Here is a 12553-nt window from a genome sequence, read left to right on the forward strand (position 1 = left end):
TTCCTTCCCTCCCTCCCTCCTTTCCTCCCTCCCGCCTTAATTCCCTCCTTCCTTCCTTCCTTCCCTCCCTCCCTCCCTCCCTCCCTCCTTGTAGTCCCTGGAACTCACTGTGTGGACGAGGTTCACCTCAATCTCAGAGATTTGCCTGCCTCTGCCTCCTAAGTGCTGGGGTTAAAGGCATGCACAACCATGCCAGGCATGATTCCTCTTTTAAATATAACCATTCAAATATAGATCCTGTTTGCTGTTTTATATTCAGCATCCCAGCAAATTGAGTGAGTGAATGAATGAATATCTTAAAAATAGTTTGATATTTAACAAATTCTACTTTCCCTTTCCTTCCTTTTTCTTGCATTTCTAATGCATGAGAAGCTTTAATTACTGCTATGAATATTTAGGAAGGTCATTCAGTTTTTTTCCCCTTGAATTTTAAAAAACAACTTTATTAAAGTATATTTTATGTGTCATGACAATTACCCATTTCAAGAGCAGAATTAAAAACTGAGTAGTGCAACCATACATACAGATCAGACCACTTCATCCTCTTTTGAGATTCCTCATGTCTGTTTACTGTTAATTCACCTACCCTCCTTCGCCCCAACTCTAGATAACCATTAATTTACCTTTTGTTTCATATTTGTCTGCTTGAGACATTACCTAAACCCGAGATTACACAAATTAGTGTTGTTTATTCTAGAATTTCATATAAACTAAATCATACAACACGCTCTTCTGTGTGGCTTCTTTTACTCAAGGCCAAATTTTGGAGTTTTTTTTAGTTGTTATTGTGTTTTCTCAGTACTTTTTCTTGAATACTCCACTGTATGAATGTACCACATTTTATTTATCCACTTACCTGTTGATGAACATTTGAGTTCTTTTAGTTTATGTTTCTCAGGACCCAAAGTGCTATAATTTTCAGGTCACAGGGTAATTGAATGTCGTATACTGATTTTTAAAAACCCAGTGTTACATAATGTTACAGAGTTCTGCTAGAATTACAGTTTTTAAAACATCATGACAGGTTTTCTAAATATAATTTTAAATATGTTGATTTGTATTAGTGTCTTTTATTATATGGTTATGATTACTTCCTTGTATAGAACTTCTAAAGTATTGAATAATGTTTTAGTAATGATAATATTGATATTTTTGTTTTTGATTTTAATAGAAATGATTTCAGTGCATTATTATTTAGTACAGACTTTGCTTTTGGTAAGTATTCTATATCGTATTTAAATAGTTAAAAAAAAATCCTTTGAGGGGCACGTGTGTGTGCGTTCACGTGGAGGCCAGAGGTCAATGCTAGGCATTTTCCTCTATTTGTTTTGAGATTAGGTCTCTAACTTAGGGCTTGCTATTTTGGCTAGAATGACTGGCCAGCCCTTGAAATTATCCTGTTCTTTCACCACCTGCACTAGAATTATAGGTATACCTGGCTTTTACATGGGTGATGGGGATCCAAACACAGGCCTTCATGCTTACATATTTTGTGTGCTGAGTCATCGCCCCAGCCTCTATATTTAAATAGTTTTTAAGTAAAGCTTTCCTTTTTTACTTATCTGCTGATTTTTACCAACTGTATTGTGCAAGTCATTTGCTTTTCTTCATTTGTTAATATAATAAATTATGGTTATAGATTTTCTGAAAATGAACTTTCTGAAATATAAAAGACTGGAATTGGATTTCATGGAAGAGGAAATCTAAATGATCAACCAACACAAAAAATGTGCTCAACCTTAGTTTTAGTCAGAAAAATGTATATTAAAGTGACATTGATATACCACTTTTTACTCATCAGATTAAGAAAAAGACCAATGATTCCTAGTGCTGAGAACTTAAGAAAAGAATACTCTCATTTATCAGAAGAAATGTGTCTTATAATCCTTTGAGATACCTATCTTGCCAAATAGTTTAAAACTATTATATATAATTATTAGCTCACCAACCTCAAATTTTAGAACCCATTCTGCAGAAATAAGATCACCATGATTCAAGTGTGTGAAACAAAGATCATGCTGTGTTATTCTGTACGATGAGAAGAACTAGAAAAATCTGAAGAGGAATGAGCATGGAAAAATCTATGTCATATATTCACACAGTGGAATTCATATAAGCAGGAAGAATTAGATGTGTATCTGTTGATCTAGAGGAGTGTCTGGTCTTTATCTTTATAATTTTTATATATTTTTAGTGAAATAAGTGCTTTTTTTGGAAGACAATAACAGACATGTGTGTACATACGCATGTTTGCCTCTCTATAAGCAAAGTTAAATACTTGAAAGATTTCCATATATATATATATATATATATATATATAGTGTGGGTATGTGTGGGTGTGTGATGCTAAGGACCAACTCAGGGCCTTGCACATGCTGGATAAACTGAGTTTATAATACTGAACTACATGCCCAGCCCTAACATGCCCATTTGAAACTCTGTTTTTCTGGTTTATGGAGTGGGACTGGCTACAGAGATATAGAAGAGGTGATTTTTTTAAAAAAGGAAGCAAGGGGCAGGGTTTGTTGGTGCACACCTTTAATCCCAGCACTCTGGAGGCACAGGTGATCTCTGTAAATTTAAGGCCAGCCTTGTCTGCATAGTGAGTTCCAGGCCAGCCAGGGCCGCCTAGTGAGACCCTGTTTCTAAACAAATAAAAAAAATTGAGTATAGGTATTTACATAAAATAGTAGTTATTTTAAAAATTTTATAATGATGAAAAAGTTGGAAACAGCATAAAGATGAGATTAATGAAGTCATCTATAGCTGTCAAGGGTAGTCATGTTTACAATGGATGTTAATTGAAAATTCAGATTGCAAGAGTGTTCGTACCAGGATCTATATTATTTTATATTCATGTGATTTTTGTGATTATAGGCTTTTTTGCCCCCAAGGGGAAAAAAACAGAAGTTATTTCTAGAAGTATGAATCAAGAAACACACTTAACATTCCTTAAACTAAACTATACTTTTCTTGGGATAGCTGTAATTTTATGAGCTTTGGTCATCTCTTTAATTAGATGGCAGGATGATTGATGGATAGGAATTTCCTTGTAAGAGTCTGTGTGCTACTCTCAGAACCCAGAATATGACTGATTCATAGTATCGAGAGATCACATTGTACACGCACAGCATTAAGGAGCGAGGGCATGAATGTGCAAAAAGAGGCCTTGGTCAGTCTCCTTCATTTGACTTCCATGCTTGGTGCCAACCTGTGGCAGCTAAACAGGCATGATCACAGTTGTTAAGGTCTAAGCTGCAATTTCAAAGAAAGTACAGGAAGCCATGGTATGGCAGAGACAGGGATAAAGAGTACCAGACTGCTTGTTAGGTCAAGAAATTAGTCCCTGATTTACATAACTAAATTTAGAATTTGACTGACTTGGTTAGAATTTGATTACCTTTGTTTTGGTTCAGGTGGAGATCTTTATTCCAAGATGTCCTATCTGGAAGGTGGACGAGAGGAGCAGCAATCTTTATTACAGAAATATTAAAAACTCGGGCAGGGGCTAGATGAATGGCTCAGTGGTTAAGAGCACTGGCTGCTCTTAAAGAGGTCCCACTGTCCCCATTGCAGCTCACAACCTTCCGTAACTCCAGTTCTAGGAGCTCCAATGTCCTCTTTTGGCCTCATAGGCATTGCATGACATAAAACACTTACATGCAGGCAAAATACTCATATGCACAATAAATAATAAATAATTTTGGGCTGGAGAGATGCCTCAGCGATTAAGAGAACTCCTTGTTCTTGCAGAGGATCTGGATTTGATTCCCAGCACCCACATGGTGACTAACAACCGTCCATAGCTCTAGTTCCAGGGGATCTGACGCCCTCTTCTGACCTTTGTGGGCATTGCACAGCCCAGGTGTACTTACATACATGCAGGCAATACACTCATACACATGGATTTTTAAAAAATAATAAATAAAAGTATTTCAAATAAAAACTCAGGAAGTTTCTTGCTGGTTCTGAGAAGTCTTTATTTTATTGAGAACCTGGTAGCTGGCTGGGAAGATGGATAAAAATGGCTGCTTTTCCAGAGTTGATGAAGGGAACCATTTTGTTATATCTGTAGGCTATCCTGACCAGTCATAGGCTAAGTATCTTTTCAGTGGGTTTCTCTGTCTAGCACCTTCAGCTGCTATGAATGAGGTTTGTGCATTACATATTCATTGAAGGGGTTCACATTTAAAGGAGAAGAAAGCTGTTCCTTGGTTAAAACAGCATTCTAGGGGCTGGAGAAATGGCTCAGCAGTTAAGAACACTGGCTGTTCTTGAGGGAGATCTGGGTTCGAATCCCAGCACCCACATGGCCACTAACAAGGGACCCTAACTCCAATTCCAGGGATCCAACAGCCTCTTCTGTCCTCTGTGGGCATGGCACAACATGGGTGCACTTACTTACATGCAGGTAATACACATACAATTAAAAACCCAGCATTCTAGGGTTTTTTGTTTTTTTTTTTTTTTTTTTTTTTTTTATGAGACAGGGTCTTATTATATAGCCCAGGCTGGCCTACAATTTATGATCCTTCTGCCTCAGCCTTCTGAGTGCTAGGGTTAGAGGTGTGCACTGTCAGCTGTTCCACCTTCTGTTTTGTTTTGCATTTTCATACATATATGTCAATTTATTTTGTTTTTACTCATCTTTCTACTCCAAGATTGGCCAGTTTTTAAAAAATGTTTTTTATTGAGTTTTTGAGAATTTCATACGTGCATACAAGCATACTGATTATATTCATCCTTTACTTACTCCCCCTAATTCCTTCTGGATCCACCCTCCCATCTTCCTATGCCCTCCCAACTTTGGGTCCTCTTTTTTCTTTTTCGAGACAAAGAGAACAAGATTTACAATACACTATTGTGGGTACCAACTCCATAATAAGCATGAGTAAAGAGGCTTGACAACCCAGACTCTCTAGGATTTAGATAGGACATGTTTCTGATGGGCACTAACAGGGGTACTGACAGCCCCCACCAGTGATCCTCTGATCCCCCACCAGTGACCAGCAGATCCTCTTTGAGAACTTTAGCTCACCAGGACAAGTAACCACGTCAGGATGTGGCTCTAGTCTCAGGTCAGGTCCTCTTTAAAATTTTTTTTGTAATCCATTGAGTCCAAATTGTGCTACCCATATACTCATAAGTGTGGGGCCATCCATTGGAGCATGGTTGACCTACCACAGACTGCACCCTTAAAGAAAACTGACTCCCTCTGCTCTAGAAGCTGTCAACTGTTAACAGCTCCTCAGGTATAGGTGGTGTGCTGGATAGCTTTAGTGTCAACTTGACACACCTTGGTTGAGAGAGCCTCAATTGTGCAATTTCCTCTATTGGACTGGACTGTGGCCATGTTTGAGGGGCATCTTCTTGATGAGTGATGTGGGATAGCCCAGCCCACTGTGGGTGGTGCCACCCCTGGGCAGGTGGGCCTGTGCTGCATAAGAAAGCAGGCTGAGCAGGGGTCAGGAAAACAAGCCAGCAAGCAGTGTTCCTCCATGGCCTGTGCTCCAGCTCCTGCCTCCAGGTTCCTGCCCTGAGTTCCTACCCTGAGCTCCTTGATGAACTGTGACCCAGTAGATGTAAGATAAATAAACCCTTTCCTCCCCAAGTTGGTAGTGGTCAGAGTGTTTTGTCACAGCAATGAAGAAACAAACTAGGGCAGAAATTGGTACCAGAGAGTGGGATATTACTATGACAGACCTGACCTTGGTGTTTTTGGGAGGACTGTGGAAGTGTTTGGAACTTTGGGCTGGAAAAGCCATTGCGTGTTCAGAGTTTGTTGCTGTGGAGCTTGGAACAGTTATGCTGAAGGAGTTGTAGACAATGGGGACCTGGCTTGTGACGCTTCAAAGGGAAGGGGAGACTACCAGGGCTGTTCACGTGAGATTTTGGTTTGAGAATATGTGGGTTCTGGTCGGCTGAGGCTGAAGAACCACTGTGATGAAGAGGAGACCAGAACCCGAAGCAAAACCTTTGCTTTACTGGGACAATTGATGGCTGGTTAGCTGGGGCTGAAAAGTCAGCTGTAAGTAACAAGAAACCATCATCACTGGGGAGAAGTCTTCTGGGAGGTATTTCCTCAGGGTCAGCACACAGAGGGGACCCGAGCCTCTATTTCAAGCTGGAAGCAGGATTTGGTAATGTGTAAAAGTCTCCTGCATGGTTCTGGTGTTGAAGGCGTGAAGGGGCCACAGAGAGCAGGGGTCACAGAGAGCACTCTGAGAGGCCAGGAAAGGCCTTTGGTGTAAGTGCAGCCTCAGTTGCAGCGAAGACCCCAGGACTGAAGGGGTCATGGAGAGAATCTGAGGCTTTGCACCCCAGAGGCAAGAAGAGGTCATTGGTGAAGGTGTAGCCTCAGTTTCAGAGGAGACCCCAGCATTTTGGAGATGCCAGGACCATGGGACGACCACCAAGGACAGCAGTAGGTGTGGAATGGAGCTGGCCTGAGTCTGTGAGATGAACTGAGTATGCTGTGGACTGCAGAGTCAGAGCAGTGGAGCTGCCAGTACCCTTTGGAGCCCAGAAGATTGTGAGTGAATCCCAGATGTCCAGCCTTGAGCTACTTTGCTGGACTTTGGTTTTGCTTAGGTGTGCCCGATTCCTCCCTTTGAAATAAGACAGTACTTGTTTTGGATTTTATAGAAGCCCACCCACAGTTGAGACTATTAAGAGACTATGGACTTTTAAGTGCTTGGATTTTTTAAGGCCTGTGGGTTTTTAAGGTTGTACTGTCTTATGTTGTGATATTAACATCATATCTTGGGGACAAAATTTGGAAAGTTTATGGTTTAATAGTGATGTTTGTGTGTCAAGTTGACAAGGGGTCAACTGTGCTGGATAGCTTTAGTGTCAGCTTGACACACCTGGGTTGAGGGAGCCTCAATTGGGGAATTGCCTCTATTGGACTGGCCTGTGGCCATATTTGAGGGGCATCTTCTTGATGAGTGATGTGGGAGGGCCCAGCTTACTGTGGGTGGTACCACTCCTGGGCAGGTGGGCCTGTGTTGCATAAGATAGCAAGTTGAGCAGGGGCCAGGAAAACAAGCCAGTAAGCAGTGTTCCTCCATGGCCTTTGCTCCAGCTCCTGCCTCCAGGTTCCTGCCCTGAGTTCCTTGGGCTCCTTGATGAACTGTGGCCTAGATGTAAGATAAATAAACCCTTTCCTCCCCAAGTTGGTAGTGGTCAGAGTGTTTTGTCACAGCAATGAAGAAACAAACCAGAACAGGTGGGGACTTGTATGCCCCTCCTCCCTCCATGCTTGATCTTGTGCAGGTATAATGCATGCAGTCACGCTTGCTGTGAGTTCATCAATGTAGCAGTTCTGTCGTGTCTAGACAGCTGTCTTGCTAATGTCTTTGGACCTTTGGCTCTTATAGTTTTTCATCTTCTCTTCCAAGATAGTCTCTGAACCTTGGGAGGAGGGAATTGATACAGATGTCTCATTTGTGGCTGAGCATGTGACAGACACTTACTCTATGTACTCTGACCAGTTTTGACTTTCTGTGTTAACATTCACAGCACAAAGAAACCTCTGATGAGGTCTGGGAGCTTCACTAATCTATGGGTATAGAGATACAAATTTAGAGGGTTTGATACGTATATGTAGTTTGATACTATGTCATTTAGCAAAATAACAGTAGTAGGTTCACTCCTGGGGCCCATGAGCTCCCTAACCACGAATTCTTCACCAGGTTTTTCATACCAGGTATCGGTATCTTCCCATGGAATGGACCTTAAATTCAATTAGAAAGTAGTTGGTTACCCCCAGAACATTCATACTGCTATTGCACCCATGGGCATATCTTGCCATTCTGGTTGTTATTGTAACTCACAGGGTCATAGCTGGATAAGACTGCTGATGACTTTTCTCTCCTGGCAGCCCACATAGCACCTTCCAGTAGTATGACAGCTAGCCATCAGGGATGATTATTCTTGGTTAGTACCAATTTGATTTCTCCATGTCCTGTAACCAAAGTGTGTGATGTCTTCAGCAATAGGGTCTTACCATCAAGTTCTGAAGGGCAGCCAAGAGCAATGTCAAAAGCTTGTATTGTTTTGGAGGTCTTCGGGACACCCCTGACCAATACCTTAAGGAGAAGTATCCCACATCTGGCACTGGGCTTTTTATTTGGCAGCCTGTGACTTCTGGGAGGAGCACTATGCCCTGTGTAGGGTAGCTCCAATTAAACTCTTTACATATATATCTAAATCCCCCAATATATGCATATGTATATATATATGAAGCTTATAGTAGGTTTCCATATTGTCTTTCAAATATCCTTAATATTAGTTATCATCTTCCACCCCCACTTTAAATGAAATAACTTCTTTATTCCATGTAAAATAGGACACATTTTGGAGACTGTAACATATTAATTAAAAAGAACATGATCTATTTCATAGTTCTGTAAAGGCTACTGTGTGGTATGACACTGTTCCTGGGGAGACATGAATAAACATCTAATCACCCCAGATTGGGAGCCAATGGCAGACCAAAGTTAAGGATACCACCAAAGACGAACTTTGTGAACCAGTGAGTTTTACTGGAGTTGCTTACAGGAATATGGGTGAGGGATTACTCACAGGAGCAAAAATGAGTCAGAGACCTGCATTAACAAAAGCCTATCTCAGTGTGGATGCTAGTTCATGAGCACACTATACAACTTGCAAGCAGTTTGACAGGTTGCAAGACAGGAAGAGTGTCTCTTCCAGGCAGTAGAGTGTGTCTGAGGAGTCCTTATTGTGTCTATAAGTTTGGGGAGGTAGGGGCTTAGTGAATCTGGTCATTTTCAGGGACTTCCTGAAGCTGTTGAGTGGTTTGCTTCCTGGGCTTATTGAGCTTCCCTGCAGGGTGGAATATTTTACCTCCCCTTAGAACATCCTGTGTTTTAATTAACTTCCCTTCAAGATGGAAGTTTTATCTGAGAGGTAACTCATATATACTGAAATGTAAACAAATCTTCAAGAATATACCTTTTAAGAGGGCTTGTTCCCCACAATGAAGACTTTACTTTGCAGTTCTCTGTGAAGCCATTCTTCTGGGTCTCTATAGAAACTGGGAATGAGTCAAGTGATAAAGCAATACTGTGAAAAAACTAATTTACAAAGCCTTGATGTGTCTCCCACCAGAAACAATTTCAAGAACAAACTCATATTTTAAATAAAATTACAAAATCAATTTCTAGATGAAATGCACATTACAAAAGGGAAGCTTTGTATTATTGATATATTTGTGATTGTATATTAACTAAAGTTGCACCTGACAGAAAAATATTGATTCCCTCTTCAAATAAATAGTATACATTTCAAGGTTAGTTATTTTTTCTTCCTATTCAGTGTTTAAATAAAAAGATGTTGAATCATTATTGGTTGAATATAAATTTCTGTTTCCTTGATTCCTAGTGTGTTTTTACTAAAACTGTGGGAATGGGGGCTGAAGAGATGTCTCAGTGGTTAAGAGCACTTACTATTCTTGCAGAAGACCTGGGTTTGGTTCCCAGTTCCACATGTGGTTAATAACTGTCTGTAACTCCATTTCCAGGAAGCTGATGCTGTCTCTGGCCTTTGTGGGCATAGCACACACAGGTGCATTTACATACATGTAGGCATAACACTTATACACATAAAAATAAGAAAATAATAAATTTAAAAAGCAGCTGTAGGAATAGGCAAAATGCTTTCTGTAATGATACTACCATTGTTTAAAAGAATGTGATAATTATGTATTAGGCTGAGGTAATTAATATGCTTGGAATGGGACTGAGAGCATTTATTTCACTTTTTGTTTTGGAGACAGTCATTATTTAGCCTAGGCTGGCCTTAACTCTTGATCTTCCTATCTCAGCTTTCTGAGTGCTAGATTATAAGCCTGTGCAACCACACCTGGGTTCTGAGGAGGATTTAAAGTGGAGGGTTTCATTTCACACTAGGTAAAGAAGCAGTCTTATTTAATCATAGCCCAAGTCTAGGCTTGATTATCACTTGTTCATTCACACCTTTTATGATGTAGCAAAACCAGTTAAGTCTAGATGTAGTCTTCTGTGCCTGGAGCTTCAGTGTCTAAATCACTAGCTCTATTGCTCCTCTTCAAGAACTGAAAGGATTCCCTGCCTGGACCTTGGAGTCATCTACCATATTACATTTTTCCTGGTTCTGCATTTCTACCATCTTCATGATGACTCTGAGGAGTCTCAGCTGCATGAACCTTTCATCTAAAGGGGAACAGATGCCTTAAAAATGGACCAAGTATATAAAGCCTACTTACAATTCTGTCCTTGGGCTTTGTCTTTGTATTTTGTTGTCAGATTAAAAAAAAATTCTTTGCTTTATCATATTTCTGAAAATACTCTTCTGCAACTGTCTTCTTTGTCCTCTACAAAGGATTTCTTAGGAAAGTTACCCTAGTTCTTCTGGAAGTATGCAGCTCCCTTGAAGAGTCTGAAACGGAGCCCTTTTTTCCTTTAGACAGCTCAGATCTCAGGTTACATTTGTTCTCTTAGTCCTCACTGCACATCTTCCAAAAGATTATCCATTTGTAAACATTTTATTAATAATAAGAGAAAACATTAACCATAGTATTGATAGTGAATTTGTAGCATATTATTTCATTTAGTCTTATGGTGGTGTTATGTAAGGAACTTTGCTTTCTCAGGTTTATCTGTACCCTGACTTTTAACAGTCTTGTTGTCATTAAATTTTTCTTTTATAGTTTTACTGTAGCTTTAGAGGAGAGAGTAAAAAATATATTCTCAATCATCTCACCCAGAAATTAGAATATTGCTTTTTACAGTGGAACCAGAAATGAACTTAGGAATAATTTTTGTATTTGAAGTGATGCACAAAAGTACTAAATAAGTGCTTATTTTGCTACAGAAATGAACATCTATATTGGTTTAAAGATGTTAAACTTAATTTTTTCCATTTGTATAGGAGTGACATGTTATGTTAAATATGTAAGATTTTACCCACGTGGGTTTGATTATAGAAACTAATATAAATAAAAAATTATACTTTTTCCAATTTGTTATATTTAATGACATGGTATATAGTAGTTCTGGCTACCAAATGTAAATACTTTATTTTTAACATTGATTTTTTTTTTTGGTCTTTTTGAGACAGGGTCTCCCTGTAGCTTCAGCTGTCCTGGAACTCACTATGTAGACCAGGCTGGCCTTGAACTCACGGAGATCCGCCTGCCTCTGCCTCCCGAGTGCTGTTAATATTTTTATTCATTAACATTTGAAATAATTAATACTGATTTTTATGTCATTAACAATAGAAATAATTAGAAGTTACAAAAAGCCTTTATTTTATGCCTATAACAAGAAAGTTGATGGTATCTTAATGGCATATATGAAGTATTATATTTTTAGTGCATTAAAAAATTTAGCTAAGCTGATTTCTATCAGATTCTATTTAGCTAAGCTGATTCTATCAGAAAATGTAATTTCTTCCTCACTGGCTTTTGAAATACATTTATATTTTCTTAGCAAAGTTGCTTATAATTGGAATATACTTTTTGTAATAGAGAAAAACACTGACCTATGTGACTTTAGACTTTAGTGTAATTAAGTTTTTCTCCCCTTATCTATGTGCACCTCATCAGTTCAGTAAAAGAAAGCATGCTGTAGGAGTCCCTGTATAACAGGTTGCAGGGAAATAATCTGCTGATCTGTCTGGAGGTCTTTAATGCTTGCCTGTTGAATTATGATTTATTGCTCTAAGATGTTTTCTGTTTGCTAAGACTCACACTGAAGCTGCTTTTAATTAACTGCCCCAAATGAAAAACTGTGAATATATGCTTGTTAGATCTACCTAAAAGGAGAATTTGAAGAATATCAATGTAAAACAAGAGCTGCTCATTGTAAACTAAGTTCAGGAAGGGAGGTAGTGGTAAATGTTGAATTTGTCATTTGGATTGGGGGAGTGCTTTATTTCCAGGGACATAGACTCTTTGTAAAATAAAAATTTAATTTATTGTATAATTTATTTGTTGTTATTTTTAAAAAATTATTTATTTAATAACCATATAATTCGAAGAAGCATTTCATTACAACAGCATTGACATATTCAATAACAATTCCCAGAGCTAAGATGCATCTCTTTCAAAATTGGCTGTCAATTTGTTAGCTGCCATGTGGGTGTTGGGATTTGAACCTGGGTCTTCTGAAAGACCAGCCAGTGCTTTTAATCACTGAGCCATCTTTCCAGCCCTGACTTTAGTAAACTTTAAAATAACCTTTGTCTTGAGGTCTTGTGCATCAAAGTCAGAACCTTGCACATGCTAGGGAAGCCCTCTACTACTATGTCACATCGCTAGCTCTTGGTTATTATTTAATTAAATCTTGAAGAATTATTATTATTATTATTAATTTTATTTATACACCCACTTCCCAGGTAGCACCCTCCCATAGCCTCCCTCCCCCCACTAGAGCCCTTATACTCTGATATCCCTGCTACTGTCTGCTCTGTTGTCATCACCCTAGCCATTCCCCACTACTTGCCCTTCTGGTGAATCTAGTCAGCCTATCTAGAGGTCTTTGTTTTAGGA

At 39.2% G+C, this 12553-nt stretch overlaps 1 protein-coding gene and 1 pseudogene across 9 annotated transcripts in view; one reads left to right on the top strand and one right to left on the bottom strand.

Annotated features, from left to right (window-relative positions):
• The window catches only part of Bicd1 (BICD cargo adaptor 1), a 207635-nt gene that overhangs the window by 61515 nt on the left and 133567 nt on the right, over positions 1–12553 (top strand). The gene's annotated exons all lie outside the window — the stretch shown is intronic.
• Positions 4935–5079, bottom strand: LOC115069225 (annotated as a pseudogene).

This window comes from Nannospalax galili, unplaced genomic scaffold, assembly GCF_000622305.1.
Source record: "Nannospalax galili isolate Female #2095 unplaced genomic scaffold, S.galili_v1.0 scaffold710, whole genome shotgun sequence".
NCBI classification, from domain to species: Eukaryota; Metazoa; Chordata; class Mammalia; order Rodentia; family Spalacidae; genus Nannospalax; species Nannospalax galili.